The following is a 12,585-nucleotide window of genomic DNA, read 5'->3' on the forward strand; positions in this document are numbered from 1 at the left end:
CCCATTAATAAACAGAAAAGAACATGCCAACATTATTGTCTATTTGTTGATTAATAAATAGGCAATTATTTTAATATATGCTTTTTAGTATTAAGCTTTGGAAAGTAGCCACCTGTCATAAAGGGCCAACTACTTGTGTTGTATCATGGTCAAATTGTTTTTTTTTTTCATCAAAATCAATGTTAACAGACAAAATCTTGGCATGTTCTTTTTAAAGTACACATTTATGAAAATGTGCTAGCAGGTGGCAGTTTTGTAAATAGGTATGCTAAAGTGAAATGTGAAATGTGATAACTGATTCCCTAAACTGTCAAAGAATTGAAAGAATATGAGGAAATTTCAAAGAACCCAAAGGTGTGAATTAATTACAGCGTGGTTTCAGGGGTCTAAAGTGGAGACTGGAAAAAGCAAAAGCACAGACCATTTTATACAACTTAGAGCAAGGGTAGGAGTTGGCTTTGCCTCCCTGCTTATACCTGTTCCATGCTCTGCTTGGGGACTTACTTCCTCTTTAACTTCTCATCACTTCCACGGCCTTCTATTTTCAACCAGCAAGTGTCTTTAGTTTCCATGGCACGTCTCGTCTTGATTCTATGAGACCTAATTTTTTTTTAAGATTTTATTTATTTATTTGACAGAGAGAGAGAGAGAGAGAGAGATCACAAGTAGGCAGAGAGGCAGGCAGAGAGAGGAGGAAGCAGGCCCCCTGCTGAGCAGAGAGCCTGATAAAGGGCTCGATCCCAGGACCCTGAGATCATGACCTGAGACGAAGGCAGAGGCTTAACCCACTGAGCCACCCAGGCACCCCTATGAGACCTAATTTTAACTCAGTACATGATCTTCTTCAGTTTGACACACTCATAAGACCACTCACAATGACAGTTTTTTTTTTTTTCTTAAGTCCTCTGCCAAGAATACACAATCTTTGATTCTGCAGGTAGCTTTTTACTCTTTTCTGAAGCCAAGACCCCTACTTTCTGATCCATTTTGCAATTTAACTTTTAGTGCTTCCTATGAATCACAGTAATTCTTATTTGAAGTAATTTTGACTGTGCCAGTTAGATTGGAGTCTGTCCTTTTAGATGGAAACACATTTCAAATGTATAAAACCAAAGTCAAACGGAGCCAATTTTGCCATTAGGATTTATTTGACTGGCAGGTCAATGAGCTTTGTTTATACATCAAAAGAATGAAATCAGTGAAGATGGGAGAGCCTCGAAAGATTAGGAACTTAGGTTTTGGCAGGAAGCTCAGTCTTAACCGTTAAATCTGTTTGGTTTCTATGTCCTCTATTACGCTATATGAGAAAGCAAAACTTGTATCCTGGCTCACAAAATTTGATCCGCCTTACGGTCTTTTAGTATTTGTCTTTAAGTTCTCCATATAATTCTCCTCCAGACTTCTTAACTCTCTTGCCCTCTTACATTTTTATAATTAACATGATCCTTCACTTGAATTAAGAATCTTGCAAAATGATCACTGTTTTCATTTATTCATTTATTTAACACATACCTACCATGTGTAAAGTAATAGCCCTAGCCCTGTGGTGGGAACCAACATGTTACCCGGCTGTCCTCTATGATCTTGAAATCTCATTATCAGATATTATTTCCAGAGTCTTGCTATAGATGAAATAGTATGAGCTATGTAAGCAGAGAATATGGAAGTTTGGTCTGGCTTATGCCATTTAGTGGAATGAAAGGACATTTAGGCACAGTTTCTTTAGATTTGGTGTGAACCTTTTTAAAAGTACAGTTAGGTAGAAAGTGGTTTCTTCTATCAAAAACCTCTAGATCTAAAGGTAAGTGAAGATGTTTCAAGGCTTAAATTCATGGAGGCCTAACATTTTTAAGTCTATAAAATCATACATATTTCACATGGTATAGTATGGTAACATAGTTCATTTTCGTCTTGGAGTTTTGGCCCATGACATATATACAGAGGTAGCGGCTTTCACACAGTTATAAACTGAAACTCATCAGCCTTGCCAGTCTCTGAGTGCAGATGAGATCCCATTCATGCAAATGCCCAAGTGCCCTCCTTTCACTGTTCCCACTTATAAGTAGGGCCCTCAACCCATGAACTATTTCTTATGTCTGTGGGTTAGGACTTCCACACATGCACTGGGAGATCAGGGCTAGTTGCTGCTGGCCCCTGCTGCTTGAGGCCTATGCTCTCCCTTACCACTAAATGGGCATCGATCCTTTTCCATTTCAACAACTTACGATGACTTCAGTCTTCATGTTGCCAGGTTTACTTGGGACTCTGCCTTAAAATGAGGAGGCCGCTACCCCCCCCTCCCCTCAGACTACGGTTCTCCTAGAGGGAATTCCCAGAGGGTTTGCTCATGCCCCCGTGCGTTACAAGGTCCTGTCAGATTTATCTGTGGCCATTCTTCCCTCCCCAGTCCTCCCCAGGATGCATAGCTGGGTCCAGAGTAGCGGGGTCACCAAGTGTTCAAACAAGTTACCACATTTATCCAGAAACACTATTTCCCCTTGACCTTTGGCTCTGTTTTTGAGTCTGACTCAGAAATTTTTTCCACCATATTTCCTTGCAATTTGGCTTCTGTTCTTTTCCATTCTCTGCTTTCTCCTTCCCCAGCTACATAATTCCACATGACATATATGACTAAAACTCAGCTCCAGCCCTAGCACAAACTCCTTCAATATGTTTATGTATATATTTTTAAGTATAAGATTGTAGTAGTGATTATATTTGTATTTTCTTTAATAGGTGCATTGAGGTATGACTGACATACAATAACTGCACATGTTTAAGTTGTTCCATTGGATAAGTCTTAACATTACATATTTCTATCTTAGTAAATTTTAAAAATAATCTTAAAAGATTTTTTTTTAAAAACATTCAGTTGTGTAGGGGTGTGTGTGTACTCATGTATGCATGCATATTTGTGTGTCCTTCAACTAGAGGGCACAGAGGAGGCACTCATAGAAGGCAAGGTAACTTGAGGGCCCAGACAGAAATTGGAGGGTTAGTCTGGCAGAACCATTTGAGCTACGAGACTTCCAGGGAAGGAACTACCCCTAGGAGAGAGTAAGGCATAAAACATTGATCCAAGAAGCAAGAGGTTTCCAAGGGGCAAGATTAATTTGAGTAAAACAAGATGTCAGTTCTAAATCCTGGAGAGTGTGTGTGTGTGTAGGAGAGGGGTGGATAGTAAAAGGATTACAAAGCAAAGTGTTACTAATGTTCCAGTGATAGAGTAAAAGATAATGATGCATTTTTGACTAGGTTATAACATAAACGGAGTGTAAATATTCTCATTTCAATAGAAACATTACTGGATCGTGAACCAGAGGAGGGAATGACCATAAGTTAGAAGCCAATGAAAGGGTTCAGAGTGCAGCACCCCAATTTGACATAAGGATTATTTTGAGCTGAAGGCATAGAGAATAAGCAGACGTAAGAAAATCTCTCTGCCTTTTCCTTTCTACCAGGAAGGGCAGGACAATACTTAGTCACCAGGGACAACTCTAAACTCTTACCAGCCTGGATAGGGCAACAGAAAAATCTGCCTAAGAACCTTTATGCATGCACTAGCTCTTAACTTTCATGAGTTTCTCCATATATTTCTCTTCCCATTATTTGCTAAACCTAAAAGCCTAAACCCTAAAAGCTAAACCACTTTTATTTGCTAAACCCTAAAAGCCTAAACCACTTTTCCATTGCCTCGTCACTTGTCTACAAAATTGTTTTTCTTTACTAAGATGCTATATAATCTCCAAGTTCTAACCACCCCTTTGAGTTACCATCACTGAGTTTCCCATGTATACACTTGATAAACATGCTAATAAACTTGTTTTGTTTTTCTTGTTAATCTGTTCTTTGTCTATCTAATTCATAGGGCCCTAGCAATAGCACCTAGGAGAGTAGAGGGAAAAGTCTTTTCCTTCCCCAAACCACCAAGCACGTACAAGTGAGCAACACCAAGAGCTGGAGAAGACGATAATGACCAGGGCACCATGCCATGCAGTCTAAGTTGAATGTTGGGACCATCATGGTAGTTAGAGGAGCCAAGGAAAAGTATGACAGGAGAACAGTGCTGCTGCTAATTGGTAGGTGTGAGCTATACGTTCTATTAACCCACAGAAGATCAGAAGGAAAGAGTTAGGCCTGAGGTTCCTACACATCTCTAAGCAAGAGTTGAGTCAGAGAAATGTTATTGTAATGCTATAGGCTAACCACTGCATGCCTCAGGGTGAGAATCCAAGATATAAACACATCTGCTCAGTACGTTGTATCACTGTGTATAAGTTGCCTTTTATTTTTTATTATAGTCGATTTTCCATCCCACCTCTCAAATTAGGGTTACATTATATGCTCCTCTTATTGACTCTCTGTACCTGTAGCAAAGCAGCAGAACTTCCTGTATTAATCATCTTTGGGTTGTAGATTACAGAGATGAATAAGTGGATGAAGAAGATAAGTGACAAACATCAAGGCTGATCAGAAAAGATTAGGTCAACCCGTTCCGGAGTCAGTTTCTATGCATTAATATATAACTTAACTTGAAACCAAACAAACTCCAGCTGTTGCTGTTTTACATGGTTAGCATATAGATGTATGTTCTCTCAACTGGGGCACAAAGAAAATGTGCATATTTTTGACTAAAAAACAATCACTTATTGTCATCCACAGGGAGAATTACAACAAAGCATTTAAAATAGTTTAAATATGTTATTTTGAATTTAAAAGAAAAACCTTACATTGTTGCCCTAAATTATTACAGAAATGAAAAAGCCACGTGTACCAAAGTGACTACTCGGGAGAGGGAGCCGAGAGGAGGAGAGTGAGGTAACTCTTTACTGTCTACCAAGTGCTGAGCATGCCACGTGTTTTATTATTCCACTTTTTTTTTTATTCTGGCTTTTCATCACAACTTATGGGCCGGTGTTATGTTCTCTACTGTGTGAGTGAAGAAGCTCATTCTTAGAAAGCCAAGGTCAGGACACTTACCCAAGCAAGTGCAGCTAGTCATGACAGACTGTGCCTATGGACCCAAGTCTCCCCGATCCCAAAGTTCAATTTTCCTTCCACTATATTAGGTGGCCAAATTATACTTTGGATACAATATTTTAAAACTGCTTTATAAGGAAAGGAATCACATATATTTATCAGGTTGTTCATGCAGCATGTAAAATCTGAGTACTGTTCAGCTTAGGCAATACAAGGCATGTAATTATGTTGAGTACTAAGCATGGTTGCCTTTCAAGGCCATATTGTCTCATAGGAAAAACAAAAAAAAATAGCCAACTCTAATATAATCACAATCCCCCCCACCCCATCACCACCCTATAAGTTTCAAAGACAATAAAAACTAACTAATAAATATATCATCATCATAAAATACATCCATACAATGGAATACTCTTCAGCAGTAAAAAGGAACACACTGATACAGAAGCAACATGGCCACATCACAAACAAGTTATACTGAATGAGAAAAGGCAGATACAAAAGGCAGATCCTTTATAAATCCTCTGATATGACCTTCTGGAAAAAGCAAAACTAAATGGATAGGAATCAGCTCCATTGAGGAGGCTGGGGATGAGGAGAGGAAGTGACTAAAAAGAAGCTTGTGGAAACTTTTAGGGCAACAGAAACCTTATATATCTTGATTATGGTGATGGTTACATGCTTTTGTACATTTTTCACAACCTGCAGAGCTACTGATTTGAAAAGGATAAACTGCTGTGTGTAAATATCAGAATCATCATGATTTAAAACTTTGAAAATCCAAAATAAAAACAGAATATGTTTATAGAAAGGGAGATGGGTGGGGTAAAATCTGAGCTACAGAAACACCATACGGGGGAAGAGCTCTGGGGGAAGCAAACTTAGGACATGAGTTAAGAAATAAAATGTGAATGTTTATGCCACAATGTTTAGGAAAGGAAAGAAGAGAGACTAATTCTTCATATTTAATTACATCTTTAAAAGGCATTTTCAGTGTAAGCACATTTGTCTGACTTGACTAAAAATTGATTGAGGAGAATGGATATTTCCTTTTATAGTCGGTGGAAGTAAAGGCAGTCTGCACTGTCATATGTTGTCTTGATTTTTAAAATAGTTTATCATATAGTAATGATCTTAATATCCTAATATCCAATTTTTTCAGTTTTTTAAAAAATTTTTTGGTTAAGTTAAAATAGTCATCTGAGAGTCCTGAAAGTTGGTAGAAGGAAAATAATTGACAGACATTAACTTGAGAGCCAATTTTAGATATTAAAATAATATAGAGACAGAAAAATTAAACTGTCATTTTGGACAAGAAGTAGTAAGTTTGTGGGACTTAATACGCTAAGATACCATTAATAGGTTAAAGAAGATTTAGATAAAAGAACTAACACTTTGGTTAATACAGAGTTAATATTAGAATTTGAGATATAAGGGCATGCTTTCAAACAATTACTGCTTCTCGAAAGCAGAGCAAGGTTTTTAGCTGGAGTAGTGAAAACCTCACTCTTGGAAGAGCCTGAAATAGGTTGGGACATACTATCAGGGACATTGTGGAGAAATTTCCATTACTGGATGACTTTTAAATTGCCTTCAAATCTATGAGTCTATGATTAGTGACCATACTATATGTTCATGGTTCTCCTCCCAAAGAGATATAATACCTAGATAAATAAAACATTACTCAGATTATCAATTCTTGCATTCATTCAATAATAAATATTTTCTGAGTACCTACTATGTGCCAACTACTACAAAGATTGATGTGTGTTCTCTTCCATCTCCATGTTTTCATTTCTCTTCCCATGACTTCTGAAATCCTTGCTCTTGGAGGAAATGACCTTGGAACCAGATAGAACTTGGTTTTTATTTTAGCAAATCACCACTTATGAGCTTTATAACCTTGAAGCAGCCCCTTAATTCCTGTGAGTCTCAGTTACATCACCTGTAAAACAAATATAATAATAGGATCACCACGGTGTTAGTGATGAGATAATATATAAGAAAATTGCCTGGCATGTGGGCTGTAGGCAATAAACGGTGATTTTCTTCCTCTTTGTTTTCTGCTTCTAGAAAAACAGGAGACTTCACCCAGCCCCATCAGTTCTGTTCAAAACTACCTGCTTCACAAGCGCCAATTCTTACACCTCTTATAGAATACAAATGACTCTTCATTTAAACATACAATCTACATTCATGAAGATATGGTCCATCTTAGAAGGTGAAAAGCTGCCGTGCTGTCAAATAATACACTAATTGGAATCTTTGCAGAATTCCCCACCTTATAATGATGAGGTATGCAGGGTGGGTAGGAATGAAAAAAAAGCGTTTGAAAAGTGAATGAAAAGGAATAGCAGATGGTACTTGGGTGCTAGTAGAATATAAAAGTCTGAGAGTAAAGGGCAGAAGAAAATAGAAAACGAGAGATTCAGCATGTGAAACTAAAGAGCCCTGGGCATTTCATCGAGGACTGTTAAGAGTCTCCAGCATGGCTAATTTCCAGCTCCATTAATTATAGTCTGATGACCAATTCCGGGTACTATTCTTTATTTACCAGGTTGAGGCATTTCCACTCTTACTTTTGGAATGCCATTCGGGATTGTGGTATCTTATGAATTACTGCCACACATGCTCGGTTGAAAGATACTACAAAAACAAAAAAATAGCTGAGCAAAGTGGAAGCTAAAGATGGAACCTGCAGATGTTTCAATGCTGCTTTTATTAATTCAAGCCAGTTCTTGCCAGTCAAATACGAACTGGAGCATTGGCACGTGACCAACCTGCATTCATGTGTGAAGGGGCTGGCAGCCTGGGTGCCTACAGACAGTGGTGCTTGCCCTATTATTCCCACCATAAGGGAGGAATTGGACCATTGTAACTGGAATTTGCGCAGGTCAAGGACCCTACACACCGATTTAAGACTCAACTCTCGGAGTGGAACGACTCCATGATTCTGCTCTAATCCACCAGAAAGTTTCATTTCAGCCACCAATGAGTCCTTGAAAATCTGCAAGACATCAGATTCAACTCAAGTATAAACCTGGATTTCTGTATCCTGAAGAATTCCGGGGATCTCCTTTCTCACAAGATTATACTCTTTCCACATCTTAATGTTCATTTTGTTTGATATTCATACAGCTATCTCCAGCTTTCTTATGGTACCTGTTGGCATGACATATTTTTTTCCCCATCATTTCCCTTTCAACTGATTTGTGCCTTTGAATCTGAAGTCTGTCTCTTCTAGAGGGACCTTATTCTCTCATAAGGCTGACAATCTCTGCTTTTTGGTTTGAGTGTTTAGACCATTCACTTTTAGCATAATTTTTGATATGGTTGGAGTAACATTTGCTATGTTGCTATGTGTTTTCTATATCCCTTGTGTTTTGTTTGTTCCTCTGTTTCCCCTTCACTGTCTTCATTTGTTTGTAATGATTTTAATGTAAGATGACAACTTTTGTTTCTGGCAAAAATTCTTTCTTTTTCAAGGATTGTTAATAAAATAACCCAGTTGATTTTGCATAATCAGTGGGGCCACACTTACTATTAATCTTTTTTTTAAAGTAAATTAATTTTTTTTCAGTGTTCCAAAATTCATTGTTTGTGCACCACACCCAGTGCTCCATGCAATACATACCCTCCACAATACTCGCCACCAGGCTCACCACAACCCCCACCTCCAGAAAACCCCCCCTCAGTTTGTCTCTAAAGTCCACAGTCTCTCATGGCTTGCTTTTATTCTTAGCGAATTCTTCCCCATTTTTCTGTATCCACTCCTCGCTGTTTGGCCCATCCCACCCCTGCTTGAAGAAGTAGGTAAAAAAAGTCATTATTTGACATCTGGACTATGGAGAATTCTACCATGGCATATATATGTGTGTATAATGATTATTAACTTAGAGGGAAGGTGAGAGGGGATATATATATGTGTTTTTTTTAAATTTTTTTAAAAAATTTATTTATTTGACAGAGATCACAAGTAGGCAGAGAGGCAGGCAGAGAGAGAGAGAGAGAGAGAGGGAAGCAGGCTCCCTGCTGAGCAGAGAGCCCGATGCGGGACTCGATCCCAGGACCCTGAGATCATGACCTGAGCCGAAGGCAGCGGCTTAACCCACTGAGCCACCCAGGTGCCCCTATATATATGTTTTTATTGTCAGCTCCAGAGTGAAGGAAAGAATCTGATGACTATCACCATTTTAATACCAAAGAAAAATTGAAAATAGAATGTAACATTTTTAGAAGGCACAGGGTACCATGTTCTCTGTGGTATTAAGCATATCAAAATAGAAATATGTAAAAAATAAGCATGTATGCCCAGAAAAAAGATTATTTGATGTTAGAAATATCTGGCATTATGGTTGTTTTAAAATTATTCCTCTGTTTTTCAGATTTCCTACAGTGTGCACATATTCCCTTTTACCTTAATTCTTTACTGATTTAAAAATGGATACTCATTTGTTTAAAAACAGGTCAAATAGTATAACTATTGTAAAGAAGAAAATAGAACTTACCACCAGTCCTCACTGATCACTTCTGTTGGGTGAACATTATTCCTGACTTCTGCCTGCAGATTATTACATTAATTTTATAAAAGTAAAAAAAGACACCACAAGGGATAGGAAAGTGTAGTTTGTGCCTATGCTATAAGCCTTACAAATAATAAATTCTGATGTATGCCATTTATTTTATAGTGAATATATCCAGATTTTTTCTTAGTACCTCCACTGTGTATTCTCATCCTAGGCAAAAGGTGAACTGGCAGAAAAACTACTTCTCACAGTGGAGAGAAAAAACAGGGCATTGGAAACGTGCTGACAAGAATTAGTACAAGATCTTGTAAATAATCTTCTCATAAGTCTGCCTGTTTCTTCTGTAAAAGTACCTCAGTCATCCTACAGTGTGCTTTGAAAATGAAAACATTTGCAAGATGAACATGTGTGATTACTACTAAAACTCCTTCTTATACCTTCTTCTAGCCCTTCCTTAGGCTAGAAGGAAAATTAAAATATAATTAAAAATTATATTTCTTTGAATTATAGGTTAAATAAAGAAATTAACTTTTTTTTTCATTTAGGAATTTTTTTTTGTTTCTTTCCATGTGGTCTAATCTATTGTTACAACAGATTATTTATTTTTAAAACATCCCATTAGAAGAAGATATGTGGTAATACGGATTCTGTGGCTTTTGTGTCAAGTTTGCAAAAGACTAATCACATTGCTATATTGTATACAGGAAACACCACAGACACACTTTATTTGCTTTTGTTTTTTCCTTTTAGGTCATCAAAGTGAAAACCTACCAAGGAGCTAAAAAAAAAGTTGGACCTTTGGAAGAAATACTAATCTTGGATAAAATTTATGTACTTAAATCACAGCAATCCCATTCTTCTTTGAATCATTAGAAAAAAATTCATAGATAAGACAGGATGCTCCTTTACCTTGACGTAAATACACAGCTGATGCACAAGATAAGAAAGAATTATACCCAAAATACCAAACCTCTGACCTCAAATCAGTGTACAGGATATACCATATATTGGATATTCAAAATATTCTTTTATTCTCTCAGCTATTTCTAACTCTATCACTTTAATGATTGTTGCCTGAAAACAGCTTTTTAAAACATGGGTTTAAGTTAGACATCTAATTAATAGAGTCAACAAAGGTGTTTGCTCTGAAGGAGAGGAAAATACTTTTGTCTAATGAGTTTGTCCAATAAAAGTCTTACAGAAATGCACATCCCCTCAAGTTATGCATTTTAATAGGTTTATTCTGAGGTAAATAAAAAAAAAATACACAATGCAATATACCTTATGTCAGGCCATGCTGAAAACTTTATTCGAGTGATAGAAGAATTGTTTCAGGGCAGTAGTTATTATATACAATATTTTTCTTTTTAATCAAATGGATACGATTCTTCACACCGTTAACAATTTTACACCCTCACAGTAGTAATACACAATAGACTATTCTCTTCACAGGCCGATGTTTCCTGATGAAGAAAGCAGAGAGAGAGAGCTGTTGCATCCTGCAATAAGGCCAAGAGGTGTCGGAATTAAATGCGAAGTATCAGGATGTCCTGTGCGAAATGATTCCAGTATGAAGAAGATCTGTGTGTTGCTGCCTCAAAGGATTGTTTTTACTTGAGACAAAGTGTACTAAACTTTAGCAAATTAGCCCTAGTTAATAAGCAAGTAAGAATATGTTTTTATTTAATCAACAATTTACTCGTGCAAAGTACATGTGTTAATATGGTGTGTGGGTACAATGTGGTCTAAGGAAACTTGTGGTATTTTGAGGAGGAAGGATGTATATAAAAAAGATAAATAGCTTCATTTCCTCTCCCCCACCATTTTTTTTTTTTTCCTGTCTCTCAAGATGCAAGATGCCTGAGGGGGGCATGACAGGAAGACTGCCTGCCACCTGGCACAGGACCTACCATGCTACAGTGTCTCAGAAAGCCCTGATCAGTTTCTGTGTGGGGGTGTGTCTTCCCTTCTGCTTGGCTACAACTCTGTGAAGGAACAATGATGTTTAGTTTTCCTCATTCAATCTCTTGCTTTAAAAATGGGGGTGGGAACAAGCAATGGCAACAGGGAATTGTTCAAGAGGACACCTGGCTTTCTTTCATTCCGTGTTACTTGGAAGATTTCTCTTTAAAATTCTGTCCTCCATCTATACGCACAGATCACGCTGAAATAAAAGATTAAGCATTGAGTCTCCGTCTTCTGCAGAAGAGCTTCTAAAATTCCACTTAGTCTTTTTTTTTTTTTTTCCATAAAGATGTGACTTGAAGTATGGTGAAATCAAATATCATCATAGTTGGGAATGTCACTGGTCCCTAGTGTACTGCCAGGGTTTCCGTGATGTGTCAGATAATTAAAGGATTTCCAAGTCTCAACTCATCAGAAGAAAACATGCAACCATGCAAGGTCCTGCAAGGGGCACGAGGCTTGTAATGGCCTTGCCAAGAAGTTCCAGATCAAAACAAAACATCCCCAGTGTGCACTTGAGAATAGAAGAGACCGACTGGAGGGCAGCAGGCGGAAAGATACTGCAAATGGGCTCTGACTCCTGCCGCCCGTCCTCATAGCATGGATATTCTCCAGCCAGTAGCAGGAGGCAAATGCAAGGAAGTCTTAGGTAAAGTTCTGCACTCATTAGTTATGGGGGAAAGGTTTTGATATATTTAAAAAGGCAAAAAAAAAAAAAAAAAAAAGACGCTGACCTCAAAGCAGAGTACATCTGAAATGATAACTCACCTTGCATTGTATTTTTCAGTATGGCCAATTTTCAGCAAGAAGTGCTTATGTGTATATCTGATATGAGGTGAGGCCAGGCTGATCTGGGGTGCCATGAATTTAGGGGTTAAGCTCAGGCCTTTCATAGAGGCAGAAGTATGTATCCATCCCCATCAGTTACGACCTGGACCTCCAGGTGCCAGATGTCGCAGGGGACAATGCGGTTGGGGCTTAGGAGCTGACTCAGGCTTCTTCATGTTTCCTCAAGGTAGATGGCTAAAGGCTGCTAGTTGGAATTTTAAAATTCAAGGTTAAATTTTAATATGAGGGTCAAGGGGGATGCCTGGGTGGCTCAGTCAGTTAAGTG

At 37.9% G+C, this 12,585-nt stretch overlaps 1 long non-coding RNA gene and 1 pseudogene across 1 annotated transcript; one reads left to right on the forward strand and one right to left on the reverse strand.

The window, feature by feature from the left end:
- LOC116587245 overlaps positions 1-572 on the reverse strand; it is a 6,062-nt pseudogene extending 5,490 nt beyond the window's left edge.
- Positions 573-3,857: 3,285 nt separating this feature from the next.
- On the forward strand, positions 3,858-8,509 carry LOC116586903. Its single transcript, XR_004284201.1, has 3 exons — positions 3,858-4,079; positions 4,754-4,818; positions 7,054-8,509. It is a non-coding gene; the product is annotated as an uncharacterized LOC116586903 (long non-coding RNA).
- Positions 8,510-12,585: the final 4,076 nt, after the last annotated feature.

This window comes from Mustela erminea, chromosome 3 (assembly GCF_009829155.1).
Source record: "Mustela erminea isolate mMusErm1 chromosome 3, mMusErm1.Pri, whole genome shotgun sequence".
In the NCBI taxonomy this organism is placed as follows: Eukaryota; Metazoa; Chordata; class Mammalia; order Carnivora; family Mustelidae; genus Mustela; species Mustela erminea.